General features: G+C 39.2%; 1 pseudogene; it reads left to right on the top strand.

The window, feature by feature from the left end:
• Nucleotides 1–22,564, top strand: part of LOC110259450 — a 197,174-nt pseudogene extending 174,610 nt beyond the window's left edge.

Raw genomic sequence — 23,766 nt, 5'->3', positions numbered from 1 at the left:
GGGTCAGTTGCCCTAAGTATATGGGAGGCCTAGGAGGGAAAAAGGCAAGGGTTGCTTTCCCAAGCAAACACATATTCAGCTGGTATTCACTAAGTTGAATATACTTTGCATATGAGAAAGACTCCATACTCTTGTTTTGTGGAGTTTGTGAGATTGCCATTCTGCCCTGATTGCCCTAGCTTACTTCTGTGCTGTTTTTCTCAAAATTTGAAAAGAAGGCATGTTCATGCTGAATCAGGCTTCTCCACAAAGAAGACCACTTTTGGAGTGTCTTTTAAGTGATGGAAACTCCTTTCTCCAAGCCAGTGCACAGATAGCATTGGGAAATACATTTGCTCATTTCCCTTAATATGACTCTGGCTTCATTGAGAAAGATGCAAGGGATCCTTTCCCAAGCAAACCCACATTGGAAATGGTGCTTGTTCACTCTGTAGAATGTGCTTTGCAAGAAGGAAGCTTCCAAACTCTTATTTGGGGGAGTTTGTTAGATTTCCATGGGGCGTGGATCACCCTAGCTTGTTAAGTGCTGCTTTTCCCCAATTGTGAAAAAAAGGCACTTCATGCCACATCCGGTTTCTCCACTAAGTGGAACACATATGAAGTGCCTTTCTACTGATAGAATCTCCCTGCACCAAACCAGTGCACAGTGAGTATTGGATAGTACAATGGCTCATTTGCCCTAGGTATAGTAGATAACTAATTGGGAAAAGGCAAGGGGTGCTTTTCCAAGAAAACAGGCATTGGGGATGGTGTTTTCTCACTGAGTGGAATACATTTTGCAATGAGGAAGCTGCCAGATTCTTATGTTGTGGAATATGTGAGATAGCCACTCCACCCTGATTGCCCTAGCTTGCTATGTGCTGCTTTTCCCCAGTTGTGAAAAGAAGACATTTTCATGCCAAATCAGCCTTCTCCACAAAGGAGAACCCATTGGGGTCCTTTTCAAGGACGGAAACTTGATGCACCATATCAGTGCACAGAGACCCTTGGGCAGAACAGTGGCTCATTTGCTTTGGTATAGGAACGGCCTAGGTGGGAAAAAAGCAAGGGTTGCTTTCCCAAGCAAACCGCATTTGAAATGGTGTTTGTTCACTCTGTAGAATGTGCTTTGCAAGGATGAAGGTTCCAGACTTTTGTTTTGTGGAGTTTGTCAGATTTCCATTTGGTGCTGATTGCCCTAGCTCATTAAGTGCTGCTTTTCCCCAATTGTGAAAAGAAGGCATTTTCTTGCCACATCAGGGTTCTCCACAAAGGAGAACACGTTTGAAGTGCTTTTCAAGCAATGGAAACTCCCTGCACCAAAACAGTGCTCAGACAGCATTGGGCAGTCCATGGCTCATTTGCCCTAGGTATAGGAGAGTTTAGCTTGCAAAAAGGAAAAAGTGCTTCCCAAGCAAATATGCATTGGGGGTGCTGTCATTCACTGAGTTGAATGTACTTTCCAAAGTGGAAAATTCCACCTCTTGTTTTGTACAGTTTGTGGGATTTCCACTGGATGCAGAGGTATTTTCATGCCACGTCATGTTTCTCCACAGAGGAGGACATGTTTGAAGTTCTTTTCAAGTGATGGAAATTCCTTTCACCAAAACAGTGCACAGAGAGCATTGGGCAGCAAATTGGCTCTTTTGCCCAAGTATAAGGGAAGGCTATGAGGGAAAATGGCAGGGGTTACATTCCCAAGCAAATGCACATTGGGGCTGGTGTATGTTCCCTGATTTGAATATACTTTGCAAACGAGGAAGCTGCCATGTTAGTGTTGATGTTAGGGATAGGATAAGGATTAGGTTTATTGTTAGGATAAGCATGTGTGACTGCAATGAGCAGGTACCAGAATGGGGCTACAGATTTTCTAAGTCTACCACTGGAGACTTTTCCAATGAGGTCCCTTCCGGGGAAGTGTAAAGGTTAGGTTTAAGGCTAGGGTTAGTGTTAGTGATATGCTTAGAATAAGTGTTAGGGTTAGGGTTATGGTAAGGGTAAGGTTTAGGGTTAGGGTAAGGGTAAGTTTTAGGATTAATGTAAGCATGTGTGAGAGCAAGAGGCTGGCATTACACATTTTCTAACCAAATCTTACCCTGGAGTCTTTTTCTAGGAGGGTCCTTCCAGGGCAGTGACACATGGTGGTGCAAGAGTTAGAGATGTTTTAGGCTTAGTGTTTGAGTAGGGTAAAAGTTATAGTTAGGGTGAAGGTAAGGGTAAGGGTTACATTTAGGGTTAGTGTGAGGGTAAGTGTTAGGGTTAGTGTTAACATAAGGGTTGGGGTTAAGCTTAGTGTAAGAATGTGTGAGTGAAGCAGAATGAGATTAGGGTTAGGCTTAGGGTTATGGTTATGTTAATGGTTGGGTGAGGGTTAGGGTTAGGTTTAAGCTTAGTGTAAGAATGTGTGAGTGAAGCAGAATGAGATTAGGGTTAGGCTTAGGGTTATGGTTATGTTAATGGTTGGGTGAGGGTTAGGGTTAGAGTTATGGTCGATGTTAGCATGTGTGAGTGCAAGGTTTAGGGTTAGGGTTATCATATGTGAGTGCAAGGTGCATGTAGCAGACTGGGTTAGGTTTAGATGTAGGGTTAGGGTAAAGTTAGCTTAAGAGTTAGGGTTAGGGTAAGTGTTAGGGATAGGGTAAAGGTAAGGCTTAGGGTTAGGTTTATGTGTATCTGTAATGGGCATGTTCCAGCATGGGGTTACCAATTTTCTAAGAAAATCTACCTCTGGTGCATTTTTCAAGGAGGTTCCTTCTAGGGCATGATTCAGGTTAGTCTTAGGGTTAGGTTTATATTTAGAGTTAGGTTACGGGTTAGTGTAAGGTTTTGGGTAGATGTTAGTGTTAGGGATAGCATAAAGCTTAGGCCTAGTGTTGGGTTAGTGTTGAGTTTAGGGTTAGGGTTTGTGTAATCCTGTGTGAGTGCAAGGGGAATGTATCAGACTAGGGTTATAAATTTTCTAAGAAAATCTACCACTGGAGCATTTTTCAAAGAGGGTCCTTTCAGGGCAATGTTAGGGTTAGGGTTATTGTAAACAAATATGTGTTTAAGGGCTTGTACCAGACTGGGGTTAGTGTTAGGATTAAAGTTAAGTTTAGGGTTAGGGTAAGGTTAAGTGCTTTGTTTAAGGTGAGTGTTTGGCTTAGATTTAAGGTTAGGGTTTGGGTTAATGTAAGCATGTGTGAGTGCAAGGGGCATGTACCAGACTGGGTTAGGGTTGAGGTTAGTGTTAGTGTTGGGGTAAGTTTTAGGGTTAGGGTTAGGGTTAGGCTAAGGGTAAGTTTTAGGGTTATGGTTGCAATTGGCATATACCAGACTGGGGTTACAAATTTTCTAAGAAATTCTATCAGTGGAGCCATTTTCAAGGAGGGTCATTCCAAGGCAGGGTAAAGGTCAGTGTTAGGGCTAGGGTTAGGGTAAGGGTTAGGGTTGGATTAGGGTAAGATTAAGGATAAGGGTAAGTTTTAGGGTTAATGTAAGCAAGTGCAAGGGCAAGGGGCAATTACCAGACAGGTGTGACAATTTTATAAGAAAATCTACCACTGGAAAATTTTTCAGGGAGGATTTTTCCAAGGCAAGTTTAGGGTTATAGTTAGGGTTGGGGGTTGGATTAGGGCTAGTTCTAGGTTTAGGGTTAGGGATAGGATAAGGTTGAGGTGTTTTGCTAGGGTAAGCATGTGTGACCACAATGAGCATGTACCATACTGGCGTTACAAATTTTCTGAGAAAATCTACCACTAGAGCCTTTTTCAATGAGTCCTTCCAGGGCAGTGTAAATGTTAGGTTTAGTGTTATGGTTAGGGTTAGTGTTAGTGTAATTGTTGGTGTTAATTTTATAGTAAGGCTAAGGCTTAGGTTTAGGGTAAGGGTAATGGTAAGTGTTAGGGTTAAGGCAAAAATTACCATTAGGTAAGGGTAGGTGTTACTTTTAGGTTTTGGGTAAGGGTAAATATTAGGGTTAGTGTTAGTGCAAGGGTTAAGGTTAGAGTTAGGGTTAGAGTTAGGGTTAGGTTTATGGTAAGCATGTGTGAGTTAAAGGGGTATGTACCAGACAGGAAATTCAAATTTTCTAAGGAAATCTACCAATGGAGGCTTTTTCCACGAGGTTCCTTCCAGGTCATGGTTAGGCTTAGTGCTAGGGTTAGGGTTATGTTTTGGGTTAGGGTAAGGTTTAGGATTAGCAATAGTCTAAGTGTTATTGTTAGGATTATGGTTAGGGTAGGGCTACAGTTAGAGTTAGGGTTAGGTTTAAGATTAGGGTTAGTGTAAGAATGTGTGTGTTCAAGAGTTAGAGTTAGGATAGGGTTATTTTAGAGTTAGTGCAAGCATGTGTGAGTGCAAATTTCATGTACCAGACTGGGTTAGTGTTAAGGTTATGGTTAGGTTAAGTTTAGGTTAAGGTTGGTGTTGCTGTAAGGGTTAGAGTTAGGGTTAAGTTAATGGTTATGTTTAGGGTTAGGGTAAGCATTTGTGACTGAAATTTGCATGTTCCAAACTGGCATTACAAATTTTCAAGGAAATTTATCACTGGAGCCTGTTTCAAGGAGAGTCCTTCCAGGGAAATGTTAAGGTTTATATAAGGGTTAGGGTTATATATATGGTTATGTTAAGTGTTAGTGTTACGGTTGGGAAGGGTTAGTTTTAGAGTTAGTGTAAGAGTTATGCTTAGTGTTATGGTTAGGTTTGCATTTAGGGTTAGGTTAAGGGATAGGGTTAAGCGTACTGTAAGAATGTGAGTTCAAGGCACATGAAGCAGAATGGGATTAGGGTTAGGGTAATGGTTGGGTTAGGGATAGAGTAGGCTTTGTGTTAGGGTTAGGTTAGGATTAGGCTTAAGGTTAGTGTGAGAATGTGTGAGTGCAAGAGGCATTTATAAGAACAGGGTTACAGAATTTCTGAGAAAATTTACCACCGGAACCTTTTCAAGGAGCATGGTTAGGATTAGGATTAGTGTTAGGGTTATTTTGGGGGCTAGGGTAAAGTTTAGGGTTAGGTTTAGGGTGAGTCTTAGGGTTAGAGTTAGGGTTCATGTAAGCATGTATGAATAGGGTAAGGGTAAGGGTTAGATTTAGTGTTAGGTTTAGGGTATGTATATGTGACTGCAATGGGCATGTTCCAGTCTGGGGTTACACATTTTCTAATAAAATATACCCCTGGATCATTTTTCAAGAAGTTCCTTCCAAGGCATGGTTAGGATTAGTGTTTGGGTTAGGACTATGGTTAGTGTTAGTTTAAAGTTCGGAGTTAGGTTTACCATAAGGCTTAGGATTAGTGTGAGCATTAGTGTCATATTTAGAAATAAGGTAAGGTTTAGGGTTTGTTTTAGTGTAAGAATGTGTGAGTACAAGGGACATGAAGCAGAAGGGGATTAGTGTTAGCATTAGGGTTATGGTTTTGTTAAGGTTAGGGTTAAATTAGGGTTAAGCTTAGGGTTAGTGAAAGCACATGTCAGTGCTATGGGAATGTACCAAACTGTGGTAACAAATCTTCTAAGAAAATCTACCCCTGGTTCCTTTGTCACAGAGGACCCTTCCAGTGCACTTTTTATGTTAGTATTAGGGTCAGGGAAAGGGTGAGGGTTAGGTTGATAGTTATGTTTAGGGTTAGGATAAGGTTAAGGTCAAGGTTTAGGGTGAGGGCTTGGGATAAAGTCACGGTTAGGATTAGTGTAAGCATGTGTGAGTGCAAAGGGCATGTACAAGTCTGGGTTATATTTAGGGTAAGTGTTAGGGTTATGGTTAGGGTATGAGTTAGGGTTACATTAGGATAAGTTTTAGTTTAAAGTTTAGGTTAATAATGTGTGACTGCAATGTGCATGTACTAGGCTGGGGTTACAAATTTTCTAAGAAAATCTTCCACAGGAGGCTTTTCAAGGAGGGTCCTTCGAGGGCAGTGTAAAGGTTAGGCTTAGGGTTAGGGTAAGTGTTAGGGTTAGGATTAGAGTAAGAGTAATTGTTAGCATTAGAGTTAGATTAAGGTTCACAAATAATGTAAGCAAGTATAAGTGCAAAGGGCATGTGCCAGACTGGCGTTACAAATTTACAAACCATTGGAGCCTTTTTCTAGGAGGGTCTTTCCAGGGCAGCCACACAAGGTGGTAAAAAACTTAGGGTTGTGTTAGGGTTAGTGTTAGGGTCAGAGTAAAAGTTAAGTTTAGGGTTAATTTAAATGTAAGGGTTAAGTTTAATGTGTGGGTAGGAGTAAGTTTTAGGGTTTTTGTCAGTGTAAGTGATAGGGTTGGACCTAGGCCAAGGGTAAGCTTGTGTGAGTGAAAGACTTTGGGTTAAGGTTAAGGTTAGTATTAGGGTTAGGTTTAATGTAAGGGTTAGGGTAACAGTTAGGGTTAAGGCCAGCATGTGCGAGGACAAGGACCAGACTGGCATTACAAATACTGAACAGACTGATCACTAGAAATGAAATTGAATATGTCATAAAAACACTCCCTACAAATAAAAGTCCAGGACCAGATAGCTTCACAGATGAATTCTACCAAACATTCAAAGAAGAACTTATACCCATCTTCCTTAAACTTTTTCAAAAGATTGAAGGAGGAACATTCGCAAAGACATTCTATGATGCCACCATCACCCTAATTCCAAAACCAGACAAAGATACCACCAAAAAAGAAAACTATTGGCCAGTATCTTTGATAACTATAGACACAAAAATTCTCAACAGAATTTTAGTCAACTGAATCCAACAACATATCAAAAAGATCATACAACATGACCAAGTGGAATTCATCCCAGGTTCACGAGGATGGTTCAATATAACCAAATCAATCAATGTCATATACCACATTAACAAAGGAAAAGTCAAAAACCATGTGGTCATTTGAATAGATGCAGAAAAAGCATTTGACAAAGTTCAACATCCATTCATGATCAAAACTCTTACCAAAGTAAGTATAGAGGGAACATTCCTTAACATAATTAAAGCCATGTCTGACAAACCCACAGCAAATATAATACTCAATGGAGAAAAGCTGAAAACCTTCCCACTAAAATCTGGAATGAGACAAGGATGCCCACTCTCACCACTATTATTCAACATAGTATTGGAAGTCCTAGCCACAGCAATCAGACAAACAAAAGAAATAAAAGGCATCTACAGAGGAAGAGAAGAGGTAATGCAGATGACGTGATACTATATAGAGAAAACCCCAAGGACTCAAGTCAAAAATTTCCTGAACTGATCAGCAAATTCAGCCAAGTAGCAGGATATAATATTAACATTCACAAATAAATTGCATTTCTGAATACTAACAATGAAATATTGGAAAAGGAATACAAAAATACAATACCTTTTAAAATCGCACCCCCAAAAACTCAAATACCTGGGAATAAACCTGACCAAGGAGGTGAAAGACTTACATGCTGAGAGCTATAAAACATAAATCAGGGAAATCAAAGAAGATACAAATAAATGGAAAGATAGCCAATGCTCCTGGGTGAGAAAAATTAATATTGTAATAATGGCCATACTACCTAAAGTGACCTACAAATTCAATGCAATCCCCATCAAATTACCCATGACATTTTTCACAGAGCTAAAATAAACAATCCAAATATTTATATGGAACCACAAAAAACCCAGAACTGCCAAAGCAATTCTAAGGAACAAAAACCAAGCAGGAGGCATAACTCTCCCAAACTTCAGGCAATATTACAAAGCCACAGTCGTCAAGACAGACATACAGACCAATGGAACAGAAGAGAAACCCGGAAATAAACCCTGACACCTATGGTCAATTAATCTTTGACAAAGGAGCCAAGAACGTAAAACGGGAAAAGGATAGTTTTTTCAGCAAGAATTGTGGGGAAACCTAGGCAGCTACATGCAAATCAATGAAACTAGAATACACTCTCACACCATGCATGAAAATATACTCAAAATGGCTGAAAGACTTAAGTATAAGACAAGAAATACCATCAGACTCCTGGAAGAGAACATAGGCAAAACATTCTCTGACATCAACCTGACAAATGTTTTCTCAGGTCAGTCTCCCAAAGCAACAGAAATAAAAACAAAAATAACCCAATGGGATCTAATAAAACTGACAAGCTTTTGCACAGCAAAGGAAACCAAAAAGAAAACAAAAAGACAACTTATAGAATGGGAGAAAATAGTGTCAAATGATGTAACTGACAAAGACTGAGTTTCTAAAATATACAAACAATTTATACAACTCAACAGCAAAAAAGCCAATAACCCAATTCAAAAATGGGAAAAAGATCTGAATAGACCTTTCTCCAAAGAAGATATACAGATGGCCAACAATCACATGAAAAAATGCTCAACATTACTGATTATTGAAGAAATGCAAATCAAAACTACCACAAGGGGAGAAGAGGACAAGATGGTGGAGGAGTAGGGGGACACGCTCGCCCTCTCCCACAAACACAACAAAAAAAGTACATCTACAGAATAAATGACTCACACAGAACAGCAACCAATCGCTGGCAGAGGAACCAAAACTCCAATAATGGCAAGAAGTTCGGGACATTATTGGACAGAATGGGAGAAAAGAGGAGAGTGAGAGAAGGTGAATCCAAGCGGGACGGGCACTCCCGAAAGGGAACTGCAGAGGAGAAAGGGATCCCACACCCTGGAAAGTCACCTAACAAGGGAAAGATCAAACGAACCGGAGGAATCTCCAGATGCAGAGAAGAGTGTAGCAGAAAGTCCCCGAGAGGGAGCAGGGGGACGCCTGGTGGGGGGCTGGGAACCGAGACCTCGGCTCCAGAGATTAGTCCCCAGGCTAGGGGGGCAGGGCAGAGCGGAAACTGCTTGGGAGGTCTAGAAACCATTGACAGGGCAGAGACTGCCTGGGAGACTAGAAAACAAAGCTGTCGCAGAGGAAGGGAGCAATACTCTAGGAGCGGGGAAGTGGAAAGCCACATCAGAGGGAACCTGGGAGAAGAGCCTGGTCTGCCCCCGTGCTGGGGAGGGGAGAAAAGAAGGGGTGGGTCCCCATAGAATACCCCCCACGCCACAGCAAGCTTACAGGCCCGCTAGCTAGGTGAAAGCTGTGCTTCCCAGTGCATCCCCTCCCCCCAGCCCGCCACGCCCTACATTCTCACCGGACCTGGGGCTGCCTGCCATCCAGGAGGGCTGGCCTTAACAATTGCCTGAAGCCTACCACCACAGGGGCTGTCCCTGCACAGGCCTGCTTGCCCTTTGGAGGGGCTACACTTCCGCAAGCAGTGCCAAACACCACCAGCCCCCGAGAAAAGACCTGCAGCCCAGAAAAGCTAGAACAAGCTTAGGCAGGCCGTGAATAGATCTGCCTAATTCTCAGATGGTTTTTCTGAGTCAGGCTGCCCTGGGGAGGAACCTCTTGGGTCTCCAATGGGCCTGCTACCTGCCCAAGCCCCCAGGGGGTGCCCCACTCCCATGAAATAACTGCTCAGCACCACCAGACCCCGGAAGAGCCCCTGCAGCCAGAAAAGCTGCAACAAGCTCGGCCAGACTGTGAAAAGATCCACCTACATTCGCAGGCTGTCCTTCGAGTTGGGTACCCTAGGAAGAGCCTCTTAGGTTCTCAGTGACCCAGATAGCTGCTCCAGCCCCCAGGGGGTATGCACCCCTGAAGAGCAGCTGCCCAACACCGCCAACCCCCTGCAAGAACCCCACAGCCTAAAAACACCAGAGCAAGCTCTGCATGACCAAGTGAAATCTGCTACCATCGTGGTGTGGACCTCCCAGTCCTGTCTGCCCTCAGGAAGTCCTCCTTTGCTTCAAAGAAACACTGTTAGCCCCATCAACACTCCAGAAAAGCCACACTACCTCAAAAATGATTGACCAATAACGCCAGCCCTCAGGAAATATTCCACAGCAGTGACAAGGCAAACACTGCCCGATAACGGAGAGTACAACTCCCTCAGGAGAAAGAAAACAACAAGCAAGATGAAGAAGCTGAGAAACCACCCCCAGTCAAACCAACAGGAGACCTCACCTAAAACAGTCAACAATGAAACAGATCTCTGCAGTCAGACAGACCTGGAGTTCAAAAGAGAAGTAGTGACACTACTGAAGGAATTAAGAGAAGATATGAACAGTAATGCAGATAACCTCAGAAAGGAGCTAGAAAATATAAGGAGGAGCCAGGAGAAACTAGAACATTCATTTGCAGAGATGCAAACTGAGCTAAGGGCAGTAAAAACCAGAATGAATAATGCAGAAGAACGAATCAGTGATATGGGAGATAGAATAATGGAAATCACCCAATCCGGTCAGCAGACAGAAAACCAAATCAAAAAGCTGGAAAGCAATATAAGAGACCTATGGGATAATATAAAGTGGGTCAATCTATGCATAGTAGGAATTCCAGAAGGAGTAGAAAAAGATAAGGGAATGGAAAATATATTTGAAGAAATTATCGATGGAAACTTCCCAAATCTAAAGGAGACTGGGTTCAAGATACAGGAAGCACAGAGGGCCCCAAACAAACTGAACCCAAACAGACCCACACCAAGACACAGCATAATAAAAATGGCAAAAGTTAGTGATAAGGAGAGGATCCTCAAGGCAGCAAGAGAAAAACAGAATGTTACCTACAAGGGAACCCCCATAAGAATATCAGCTGATTTCTCTACAGAAACACTACAGGCCAGGAGGGAATGGCAAGAGATATTTAAAGTGCTCAAAGGAAAAAATATGCAACCTAGAATACTCTATCCAGCAAGAATATCATTTCAAATAGAAGGGGAAATAAAAATTTTTCCCAACAAACAAAAACTTAAAGAATACAGCAACACAAAACCCAGGTTAAAGGAAATATTGAAAGGGCTTCTCTAAACCAAAAAGAAAGGAAGGAAAGGGAAGAAAAAAGAAGAAGAAGAGGAAGAACTAGGACTGAGGAAACCGCAATCAGAGCGCAGTCACTCAAATAAGCCAGCATAGACATTTAATCATGAACATGCTTCAAACAAAATAAAATTAAAAAGAAAAAAATAAAAGTCATCAAAATCATAAAATGTGCACAAGGGATATTAGGAAATAAATAACCCTTTTTGTTTGTTTGAATGTTTCTCTTCTTAATTTTAATATAGTAATGAAGTGTTTGAACCTACAGGACCATCAGGCTAAAACACACAATTATGGGAAGGGGTTAGCATACTTAAAAAACAGGGCAACAACAAGCCAAAACCAAATATTGCATTTGCAAAAAATGAAAAAAAAATACACTCAAGAAGATAATAACAGGAGACCATCCAACCAAAAAAAAAAAAAAAAAAAGGAAGAATGGAGAACCGTAGAATCAACTGGAACACGAGGTTCAAAATGGCAATAAATAATCATCTATCAATTATCACATTAAATGTCAATGGACTAAATGCCCCAATCAAAAGACACTGAGTGGCTGAGTGGATAAAAAGGCAAAAACCTTCAATAGGATGCCTACAAGAAACTCACCTTAGGACAAAAGATAAATATAGATTGAAAGTGAAAGGGTGGTAAAAATATTTCACGCCAATAGACATGACAGAAAAGCAGGAGTCGCAACGCTCATATCAGACAAAATAGACTTTAAAACAAAAGACATAAAGAAAGACAAAGAAGGACACTGCTAAATGATTAAGGGATCCATCCAAGGAGAGGATGTTACTATCGTCAACATATATGCCCCAAACATAGGAGCACCCAGATACATACAACAAATATTAACAGACATAAAGGGAGGTATTGATGAGAATACAATCATAGTAGGAGACCTAAATACCCCCCTCACATCAATGGACAGATCCTCTAGACAGAAAACCAATAAAGCAACAGAGAGCCTAAAGGAAACAATAGAAAAGTTAGACTTAATTGGTATCTTCAGGACACTACATCCAAAAAAATCAGAATACACATTCTTCACAAATGCTCATGGAACATTCTCAAGAATCGACCACATATTGGGACACAAAGCGAATCTCAATAAATGTAGGAGCATAGAAATTATCTCAAGTATCTTCTCTGACCACAATGCCATGAAATTAGAAATCAACCATGGGAAAAGCAAAGACAAAAAACGTACTACATGGAGACGGAAAAACATGCTACTAAAAAACCAATGGGTCAATGAGGAAATCAAGAAGGAAATTAAAAACTACCTTGAAACAAATGATAATGAAGACACAACTTCTCAAAATCTATGGGATGCTGGGACAGCAGCGCTCAGAGGGAAATTTATAGCAATCCAGGCCTTTCTCAAAAAAGAAGAAAGATCCCAAATGGACAACTTAACCCTCCGCCTAAACGAATTAGAAAAAGAAGAACAAAAAAGACCCAAAGTCAGCAGAAGGAAGGAAATTATAAAGATCAAAGAAGAAATCAATAAAATAGAGACTCAAAAAACAATAGAGAAAATTAATAGAACCAAGAGCTGGTTCTTTCAAAAGGTCAACAAAATTGACAACCCCCTGGCCAGACTCACTAAAAAGAGGGGAGAAAGAACCCAAATAACCAAAATTAGAAATGAAAAAGGAGAAATCACAACGGATACAGCAGAAATACAAAAAACCATAAGAGAATACTATGAACAACTGTATGGCAACAAGTTTGACAATCTGGAAGAAATGGACAATTTTCTAGACTCTTACAGCCTGCCAAAACTGAATCAAGCAGAAACAGACCAACTGAACAGACCCATCACTAGAAATGAAATTGAAGAGGTCATAAAATCACTCCCTACAAATAAAAGTCCAGGACCAGATGGCTTCACAGGTGAATTCTATCAAACATATAAAGAGGAATTGGTGCCCATCCTCCTTAAACTCTTTCAAAAGGTTGCAGAAGAAGGAATACTCCCAAAGACATTCTATGAGGCCACCCTCACCCTCATTCCAAAACCAGACAGAGATACCACCAAAAAAGAAAACTATCGCCCAATATCATTGATGAATATAGATGCAAAAATTCTCAACAAAACCTTAGCCAACCGAATCCAACAACATACCAAAAAAATTATACACCATGGCCAGGTAGGGTTCATCCCAGGTTCACAAGGATGGTTCAACATACGCAAATCAATCAGCATCATACACCACATTAACAAAAAAAAAAAAAAGGCAAAAATCATATGATCATCTCAATAGACGCCGAAAAAGCATTTGACAAAGTTCAACATCCATTCATGATCAAGACCCTCGCCAAACTGGGTATAGAGGGAACATTCCTGAATAGAATCAAAGCCATTTATGATAAACCCACAGCAAATATAATCCTCAATGGGGAAAAACTGAAAGCCTTCTCACTCAAATCTGGAACAAGACAGGGATGCCCACTCTCACCACTGCTCTTCAACATCGTTTTGGAAGTCCTAGCCACAGCAATTAGACAAACCAAAGAAAGCAAAGGCATCCATATAGGAAGAGAAGAGATCAAACTGTCACTGTATGCAGATGACATGATACTATACCTAGAAAACCCTAAGGACTCAACCCCAAAACTACTTGAACTGACTAGTACATTCAGCCAAGTACAGGGTATAAGATTAACATTCAGAAGTCAGTCGCATTCCTGTATACCAGCAATGAAATATTATAAAAGGAATACAAAAATACGATACCTTTTCAAATTGCACCTCACAAAATCAAATACCTCGGAATACACCTGACCAAGGAGGTAAAGGACCTATATGCCGAGAACTATAAAACCTTAATCAAAGAAATCAAAGAAGATGTAAAGAAATGGAAAGATATTCCATGTTCATGGATTGGAAAAATCAATATTGTGAAAAGGGCCATACTACCTACCCAAAGCAATCTACAGATTCAATGCAATCCCTAGCAAATTACCCAGGACATTTTTCACAGAACTAGAACAAACCATCCAAACATTTATATGGAACCACAAAAGACCCAGAATCGCCAAAGCAATCCTGAGAAACAAAAACCAAGCAGGAGGCACAACTCTCCCAGACTTCAAGAAATACGACAAAGCCACAGTCATCAAAAGAGTGTGGTACTGGTATCAAAACAGACAGACAGACCAATGGAGCAGAATAGAGAATCCGGAAATAAACCCTGACACCTATGGTCAATTAATCTTTGACAAGGGAGGCAAGAACATCAAATGGGAAAAGGAAAGTCTATTCAGCAAGCATTGCTGGGAAACCTGGACAGCTGCATGCAAAGCAACGAAACTAGAACACACCCTCACACCAGGCACCAAAATAAACTCCAAATGGCTGAAGGACTTAAATAGACGACAGGACACCATCAAACTCCTAGAAGAAAACATAGGCAAAACACTCTCTGACATCAACATCATGAATATTTTCTCCGGGCAGTCTCCCAAAGCCATAGAAATTAGAGCAAAAATAAACCCATGGGACCTCATCAAACTGAAAAGCTTTTGCACAGCAAAGGAAACCAAAAAGAAAACAAAAAGACAACTTTCAGAATGGGAGAAAATAGTTTCAAATGATGCAACTGACAAGGGCTTAATCTCTAGAATATATAAGCAACTTATACAACTCAACAGCAAAAGAACCAATCAATCAATGGAAAAATGGGCAAAAGACCTGAATAGACATTTCTCCAAAGAAGATATACAGATGGCCAACAAACACATGAAAAAATGCTCAACATCGCTGATTATAAGGGAAATGCAAATCAAAACTACCATGAGATACCACCTCACACCAGTCAGAATGGCCATCATTAATAAGTCCACAAATAACAAGTGCTGGAGGGGCTGTGGAGAAAAGGGAACCCTCCTGCACTGCTGGTGGGAATGTAAACTGGAACAGCCACTATGGAGAACAGTTTGGAGATACCTTAGAGATCTATCCGTAGACCTTCCATATGACCCTGCAATCCCACTCTTGGGCATCTATCCGGACAAAGCTCTACTTAAAAGAGACACATGCACCCGCATGTTCATTGCAGCACTATTCACAATAGCCAGGACATGGAAACAATCCAAATGTCCATCGACAGAGGATTGGATTCGGAAGAGGTGGTATATATACACAATGGAATACTCCTCAGCCATAAAAAAGGATGACATAATGCCATTTGCAGCAACATGGATGGAACTAGAGATCTCATCCTGAGTGAAATGAGCCAGAAAGACAAAGACAAATACCATATGATATCACTTATAACTGGAATCTAATATCCAGCACAAATGAACATCTCCTCAGAAAAGAAAATCATGGACTTGGAGAAGAGACTTGTGGTTGCCTGATGGGAGGGGGAGGGAGTGGGAGGGATCGGGAGCTTGGGCTTATCAGACACAACCTAGAATAGATTTACAAGGAGATCCTGCTGAATAGCATTGAGAACTATGTCTAGATACTCATGTCCCAACGTTAGAAAGGATGGGGGAAAACAACTGTAACTGCAATGTATACATCTAAGGAAAACCTGACCCCCTTGCTGTACAGTGGGAAAAAAAAAGAAAATTATAAAAAAAAATCAAGCTTGACTCAAAAACTTTCACACATTGTTTTCTCATAATCTCTGATTTTGATCTCTTTGATTATGATGTGCCCATTGGCACATCTTGGCAGGAAACAGAATTCCAGATGAGCTTTTATCTCTTCATTTTCTCACCTTTGGTTAAAATTGAAAAATCCAGAGTGATATCATGAAAAGGAGAAAGAATTACTTCATGAAAATAAATCAACTTCTATCTTGCTTTATTTTTTTGTCTTTTCCTGTGAATTCCAGTGAAATAATATTCTTCCCAGGAAATTGGCCATATTGAGTGAAAAAATAGACTTCCCTTCGGCTCTTTGGCTTCTACATTAATTAAATCGCAGAATCAGGGTGTTTTCTGTATGCTTCTCTTTTATTTTTCCTCTACCTCTCTATTATTCACACACACACAATCACACACACATGCCTGTATGGAGAGGAAAAAGAATAATCATAAATTCCAGCCTTTGGTTTTTTATTTAGATGTTTTATGGAAGATAGGATGGAGGAGAATGATCTGGGGGGTTTTTTTATTCATGTTCTGGAATTCTTCCAGCTCATTTGCTTATAACAACACATTTCCAGATCTTACTCTTTGTCTATATTAACAAGCATCAAATTCTCACCAGACAGGTGAACAGGCAGTACAATCTAATACAAAATTTTTGAACAGACCATTTATTCGAAACTTATGTTTTGTTCATGTTCATACTTCAATTCTCATCTGGTGACAAAGGGTGAGCATGTTTGCAACTCTGCTCTTGATAATCAAATCCTCCCCTCTATTTTGGTGGATTCTGATTTGTGAACCAAAATGACAAGAGTGAAAAAAGAGAGGGAACTAAAGTAACTGGCAGCTAAGATGGTTGAGACCTTTTGAAGTGATCCAATGAAATTTTTAACAAGGTCAATAGTCCCTCTAATCAGATTATTTCTCAAAATGAGGACTGTTTTTTTTAAGGGGGAGGGGGGCTAGGAGTCTATGGGCAATGATTAGAGATTCATATCCCACTATGGATCTGAGCAGATTTTATGCAATAGAATTGCAAAGGTTAATAAAATATTACGATGTTTACCTCAAAAAACTCACATCTAAGTAGAAATATTAATACTATTTCTATTTAGTGCAGAAGTATACAAAATAATGAAGCAATGTCAGGAATAAACTTCCTATTTTCAGTCTGGAATTTCAAAGAGAAGATAATAATAAAACTAAAATTTTGAAATCTTAAGGATGTGCTTCACTCTTTTAGCCATGGATTTATAGAAGAACAAAATGGTGATGGCTGATGAATTGAGAGTAGAGAAAGAGTGTTTTATATTTTTTAATTTTATTGGAGTATCATTGACTTAAAATTTTCTGTTAGTTTCTGATGTACAGCAATGTGAATCAGTTATACCTGTACATCCATCTTTCCTTTTCAGTTTGTGTATATGTCAAACCCAACTTCCCATTTGATCCCCCCTCTCAACATCTCCCCTTTGTGAACCATAAGCTTGCTTTCAAATTCTCTGAGTGTGTTTCTGTTTTGTGAACAAGTTTCCCAGTATCATTCTTTATAAGATTCCACATATTAGTGATCTCATATGATATTTATCTTTCTCGGTCTGACTTACTTCACTCAGTATCCCAATCTGTACATCCATCCATGCTGCTACAAATGGCATTATATCATTCATTTTTATGGCTGAGTAATATTCAATTGTATATATGTGCCACCATTCTTTTATTCAAGTCAAAGTTATTTACATTTCTCAAGTCATAGAATGTATTTCATTTTAATTTATTCATTTAATTATTAGTTAATATATTATGGGTGTAAAATTGATTTAAAATGTATTAGCTTTAGTTTTCAGAAAATTGAATTAGATAGATAAGCATGTATATATATTTATATATACATATGTATCAAAAGTACTCTTTGAGTCTATTTATGTGCTACATATAAGTTCCTTTGCAAAATTTTTCATTGAAGTGTGTGTTTTAAATTTTCTTTCTAATATCCTTCCTTGAGTGAAGCAGCATGATTCATCATTGATTAAAGAGGAAAATGTTTTACAGAATTTGGAAAAGATGCAAAGCAAGCCAAGATAAAGAAAACCTTAAAGGAGAGTTGCCCAAAACCTTACAGACCATGCCATATTTCTTTCAAAATATCTATGATGGCTTCTAGTGAACCATGTACTATAAATTAGGATGTGATTATTAAATCCACAGCAATCATCTGGATTTCAATGGTGCATATACAGTGAATCTAGAATAAAAGTATATGAGATAATATGCATGGTAGAGGAAAAGCAAGAGAGTCTTATAGAAGAACCTAGAACAGCTCTTGTGTGTTTAGCTATAGATGAGAAGGAAAAAAGCAAGATGTTTCCAAATAGAAAATAAAAATTCTCAGAGGGAAGAATTTCATGGAAAACTCAATGCAAAGCATTAAATTTCAAATAATTTTCCTTTGGACAAAGTTGACAAGATCCATTAAAGAGAAGAAGGCTTTCTCTCTCATAGCAGTTAAGTGTATTATTGGGGAGCTTGAGGACACTGAGTTGAAACTGGAACATGAATGAGTCCTCTCTGAAGAAACATCAAGGAAGAAACACAGGCAGATTCAGACAGTGGGTGGAAATGGTCACTGTAATTAGGATTGAAACAGAGCTCCTTAAACACAGATATGAAATTCCTTTTGGGGGAGTTCATTAATTTAAAAAAAGCATAGATTAAAAGTGTGAAATCAAGGTGTGACTTTGTACCAGAGATTGAATTGTGGTGATTGGATTAAGTAGGTGTCCAAAGGTTTTGCTTCAATCCAATCACTTGGAGGAAATGGAAGTGGTCTTAGAGTATATGTAAACCCTCAAGCAAAGAGCTCTGTCCATTCTTCTTCAGAGCCCAGAGCCCCTGTGTTTGGAGTTGGCTGGGCTGTGGAGACTTTGGAATGTTCCTGCTGCCATAGTTGAACACAAAATCCTTGAACCTAATTTCACAGAATTACTTCTGAACAGGGTGGTGCATTTTATGAACTGCACCCAAAGGTGAGTACTGACCACAGGACAATTAATTTCTGCTATTTCCATTAAAAATGAAATTTTAGTCATAATCTTGGACAATAAGGTTATATTGTTTTTCTTCACTGAAAAAATTTTAATGACAAATGTATCTGTGCACCATCATAATATTGCTATTTGTCAAAACGCATTTTAAAACTGTTTTTTAAATGTTAGATGATGCAATTGTCCACTATCTGGCTACTTGAGCCCAAAAAGAAATCTCAGTCTTTGAAATATGTAGCCTTTCCCATTCAAGTTCTCATATACAGGGAAAATAATAGCAATCCTATAAATATACAAAATATTTAGTCACAATGCAAATAACTGAAGTATGTCTTGTTTAATTTAAATAAACAATTTACCATGGCATGATGGTAATGAAGTGAGGATCTAATCCACAGATAATCTTTGGGCAGATCCAAGGTTTTTACATCCATGGACAATTCTGTCCTGAATATATTATTAAATCTGGTGGTTGTGAAATGATTTTTCTATTTCCTTGATTTCCTCTTACATTGATTGACTGTTGTCTCAGAGTTGGTTTATTCATGACTTGAATGGCCTTGGCAAAAACCCAGGTCTTTCACATCTCTGATATCCTATAGTTGTATTCTTAGGGCCCTAGACAAGAGCAGTTGGTAAGCATACAATGACAGCCCCATTCATCCCCAAAAAGCACTGTCCCCATGAACATAAGGAGTGGACTCTGCCTCATAATTCTCTTACTGATGGAATAAAACTTGGAAAAATGCACCTCAGAATATTTTATTCCAACATGATTGGCCAAATAGAGTCAAACAGCCATATAATCTATCAATGTAATGGGAGAGGGATCAGGAGTATTGTTTGGGTGGATTATGAATATCAGAAGACAAAGAATAGCCTAAATGCTATATATGAATCTGAATATATGACTTAATTTATTCTTTGTCAATCTAGGCTTATGTGACTCTATGGAAGAAGACTATTATTTCTGAATATTGGAAGGTATGTCCTCTCACTGACCAGGAAGAGAAACATTATGTACAGAGACTAGAAGAGGACAGCCAAGAGATTTTTTGGCAACTCAGAGAAAGTCAATACAATATGGACCTCGTGGGGAATCTCTTAAGAGGCTTATATGAGAAACTCAAGGATTTGTGCCATAGACCAGACAGGCAGATGCTACAGGTAAAGATTGAGGAGTGGAGAGTCCTGGTGCTGCGTGATTCATATGCACATTCTCTGCTTCCATCATGTGTTGGGAATGATGCTCTCTGATGCTGGGATACCATGAGTACATGTCTGGGTAATGCTAATGATCAAAGCCCCTCTCATAACACATAAGAATAACTAAGGATTGTGGAAATTAGGCAAAAGCAAACTTAGAGAATAAATCCTCTTAAATTCTGCTAATATACATTCAATTGCTGAACTAAAGAAGATTGTTTAAGGATATATGTGTTGGTATCTGGAACTAAGAATAATGAGAAATTTGGAAATCTCTGCAACACACTTCTCCGTATTTTCATGTACAAAATTTTGGAATTAAGGTTCACTCATACTTGGGAATAAGAAGTTAAGACTCCTCTGTGAATTGTGTGAAATGTACTAAGACTCGATCTTTTCTGTTTCTCTTTGCAGTGTTTTGATATGTGTTCAAAAGGTTAGTTTGCCCTTCTTTTCAAGTTTTGGGAGTTGTCACTGTGATGAGTCAGCTGATGCTGAAATGGGAGCATAAGTTATTGGGACACCATAACCTCTTTCATATCCTATTTATGCTCCCCTTTCCCAAAAGGCAGGAAGAGCTTCCTTCCCTGTTAGGAGTTCAAATGTGGAGCTGGGCAGGGGGCTTATTTATGGGGTTCTGTGCAAAGGTGACATGGAGATAACTATCAGTCCTTATTTTAGTTTTCAGAAATGGAAAAAGTCCTTTAGGATGTTCCCAAAGTCCCAACAAGTTTATGGGCAAGAAATAGGGATTTCAGACAATCTGAATGTGGAATCATGGAGGAAGTGTGCATAAAGAGGATCAGCAGGGTGTTGGGTTTCTATGTGTAGCACATGGGAATTGGAAAAGAAATCTCCATGGTGCAGTTAGATAAATTCTGTGATAGGAAATAGGATCCCTGCCAAGCTAAGCTCCTCAACCACTAACTGAGGTTATGGACACTGAGCACTTCAGTAGTGATGAATGTGGATTAAATCACAGTGCCTTTCTTCAATGTCCTCAATTGCAAGCCATTTTTCAAAGCTCTGTGATTGGTTGAGAAGAACCAGATGCAGTCTTGATTAATCTTAATTAGATGCTAGAATTGCACTGATAGGACCTAGGATAGGATTCTGATAAATTTCATCAAATAAATGGCTATTTGCTGCATTCCCTTCCCTAGTTTGGGGAGTTACATTCATGGATGTGAACCCTAATTATGAGGATTCAAATGAAGCATCTTCAGAGGGGTGTGGTGTGATCCTTGGGATGAAAATTTTGAGCTCCAAAAGAGAAACTCCATATTCTTCCTTGCATGAGTGAGACATTGCACCTGCACCTGCACCTGCCCCAGACTGTAGTCCCCCAGCTCAGTTCCTGGCCCATCTCTGGACTGATGGACTGGCTCTACCAATTCCAAGGTAACAGGATGCCCTCTGGAAGAGCTACACACTCCCCTCTGTTAGTGTCCCATGGGTTCCTTTTCCACATTGCTCCATCTGTGCAATCTTTGCTAGGAACTTTTATAACCAAATGTATCTTTAGAGAAGAATAATACGTAATGGAAAAAAAATTATTGGTATCTAGAAAAAAAGCCATTTATGACAAGTTGTTGTAAGGGTTTCTCGAGGGTAATCAATAGGAAAGGTGTTTGATGGCCTGCAGTGCACTGAGGTGTGGTGTTGACTGCTCACATGAAACAGGTAAGTCTGCACGTACCTTCAGTACATTCCAAGTTGTCAGTCAGTGAAGTTATCACTGGTCATGAGATGCTTAGGGAGGTTTAATTTGGTTTATGAAATATGTTCTCTGTAATACATTCAATAATATATTTTATTCATACCCTACAAACACTGTGTACCCTCAATTTTCTTCCAAACAATGTGAAAACTCATTCACAGTTTATACACGACATTAGCAAAATAAGCTGAGAATTTATTTTATTGGTTTTATACCTTTTCTTTTCAAGATATGCTGGCAGAAAATTCTCATGAACAAACCAAGTCAAGAAATATGAATTTTTCTTTCATTTTATTTTGGTTTTGCATGTGTTATTAAAAAATCCTTATGTCAGGAAAGGTAATCAGGCTTTAGGTGTTACAATAACTATTCTTTGGATTTTTGTACATTTTCTCAGGAGTTGGGCAAGTGACTTTTGTTTCTGACTGTCAATATTTTATTAACTGCCATTTTCAGAAATTCCAAGGAAAATAATGCACAAAATTTAGCAATATACATATCATGATTTCTTCTATTTTGTCTGCTGAAAATCTTATTATGAATACAGACTAGTAGATCTTGGATCACAAAAGATCTCTAGCAGGCCTGCTTCTTATTACCAGTAATAAGCTTGGAAACCCAGACACTAGATAAAGCTCATGTCTATCAGGAATTTACAACACTGCTTGTTCATGTGATTTTTTTCCTTCTTCCTGCAGTGTATTTTGCCTCAGATAATGAATCAGTCACTCACAATGTCCCCCTGTTTGAAGATCTGCAACACTGTTTGTCTGGTCCTGATCATCCTGGTGTGGCCAACACTCCAACAAGACCTAAATATTTCCTTGCCTGGGGAGCTGAGTTGTTCAACTCCAGTCAATATTACCAGGAAGCGAACATGGCAGGCTGTTGCAAGTGGGCTATTGGATTTTGCAATGATTCTCGGGCCAAGAAGAATGACATGGCACTGGATTCAGAGGGCATTTTTCTCCTTTTTTGTATCTAAGAGAATAATCAGTGCAGTCTCTTTACCTGCTCCCCACTAACACCTCAGTATGTCCAAAGGCCTCTGGGTCAGGCTGGGGTGTTCCTGGATTATGAAGCTCGTCTCATGAGCTTTGTCAATGTGACCACCAGTTCCTTCATTTGTGGTTTCCTTTCCCGCTCTTTCTCTCCTCTCAAACCTTTCCTTTGCTCTGGACACCCCTGATCAGGGACAAGACAGGAATCTGACCACAGGTGCCAGGAAAGTCAAGGGCTGAGATTTTTCATTTAGTGCCTGCTTGATTTTCCATAACTTCACTTTCCTTTATGAAATGTATTGAGTTTTGTTAAAGGGTTGATATGTTAAGTGTATAAGTTTATTTCAGTTTTCTTCAAATAAAAATAATGTCTCAAAATAACTGTGCATTCTTCATTTTATTTATTTCTCTTTGGCCACCTGTGGCATATGGAACATTCTTTTTTATGTCTTACATTTTCACTTGATTTTGAAGGTAACTGGAAGTCAGAGAACACCTGAATATGTTTGCCCTGTTTAATGGGTTAAAGCAAATTCACAGGATTCTTTTCCTTGATAGACATGAATTACTATTTTCCAATCAATGCATCAACTAAATCTCAGGCCTTCATGTCTGTCTTAAAATCTCTTTGTTATGGTATAGTTTTTAAAGCTTTTGGAGTAAGTGAGGGCAACTTCATGTACACACTCAGTATATTTTATCATTTTCTTCATAAAATTCACATTTGTATACATTCATATCTATTTTACCCTTCAAAACATGGTTTATGTCTGCAGTATGTACAGACAAATTCTAAGGAAGTAGCACAAATCTGCCAACATGAAATACATCTAGCTGCATAAATTAATAGACGTATAAGACCATAAATTTAAACATCCTATACCACTGTTACAAAGGATTTTAAATGTCATCAAAATCTCATGAAAAATTAGAGATTATTAACAAAAATGTAATTTAGGCTATGTTTAAAATTTCAGTTTCAGCATATTTTCTACTATAGACACACAATAAATATACATAAGCGTATCTTTTTTTTTTTTTTTTTTGGTCTTTGGTCTTTTTAGGTTTGCAACTGTTGCATATGGAGATTTCCAGGCTAGGGGTTGAATCGGACCTGTAGCTGCCAGCCTTTGGCACAGCCACATCAATGCCAGATCTGAGCCATGTCTGTGACCTATACCAACACTGGATCCTTAACCCACTGAGTAAGGCCAAGGCTTGAACCCATGTCCTCATGAATACTAGCCACGTTAGTCAACCACTAAGCCACAACAGGAGCTCCGATATGTGTATCTTAATAGAATGACATTAATAAAGAATATTGCCTATGATGGAAATTTCAGATCTTTTAAAGCATAAAACTATAGCCAGAAATCTTGGGGGTTCCCGT

This window comes from Sus scrofa, chromosome 1 (assembly GCF_000003025.6).
Source record: "Sus scrofa isolate TJ Tabasco breed Duroc chromosome 1, Sscrofa11.1, whole genome shotgun sequence".
Taxonomy (NCBI): Eukaryota; Metazoa; Chordata; class Mammalia; order Artiodactyla; family Suidae; genus Sus; species Sus scrofa.
Note: the sequence above shows the minus strand (reverse complement) of the source record. Positions and strands in the feature narration are given on the sequence as shown.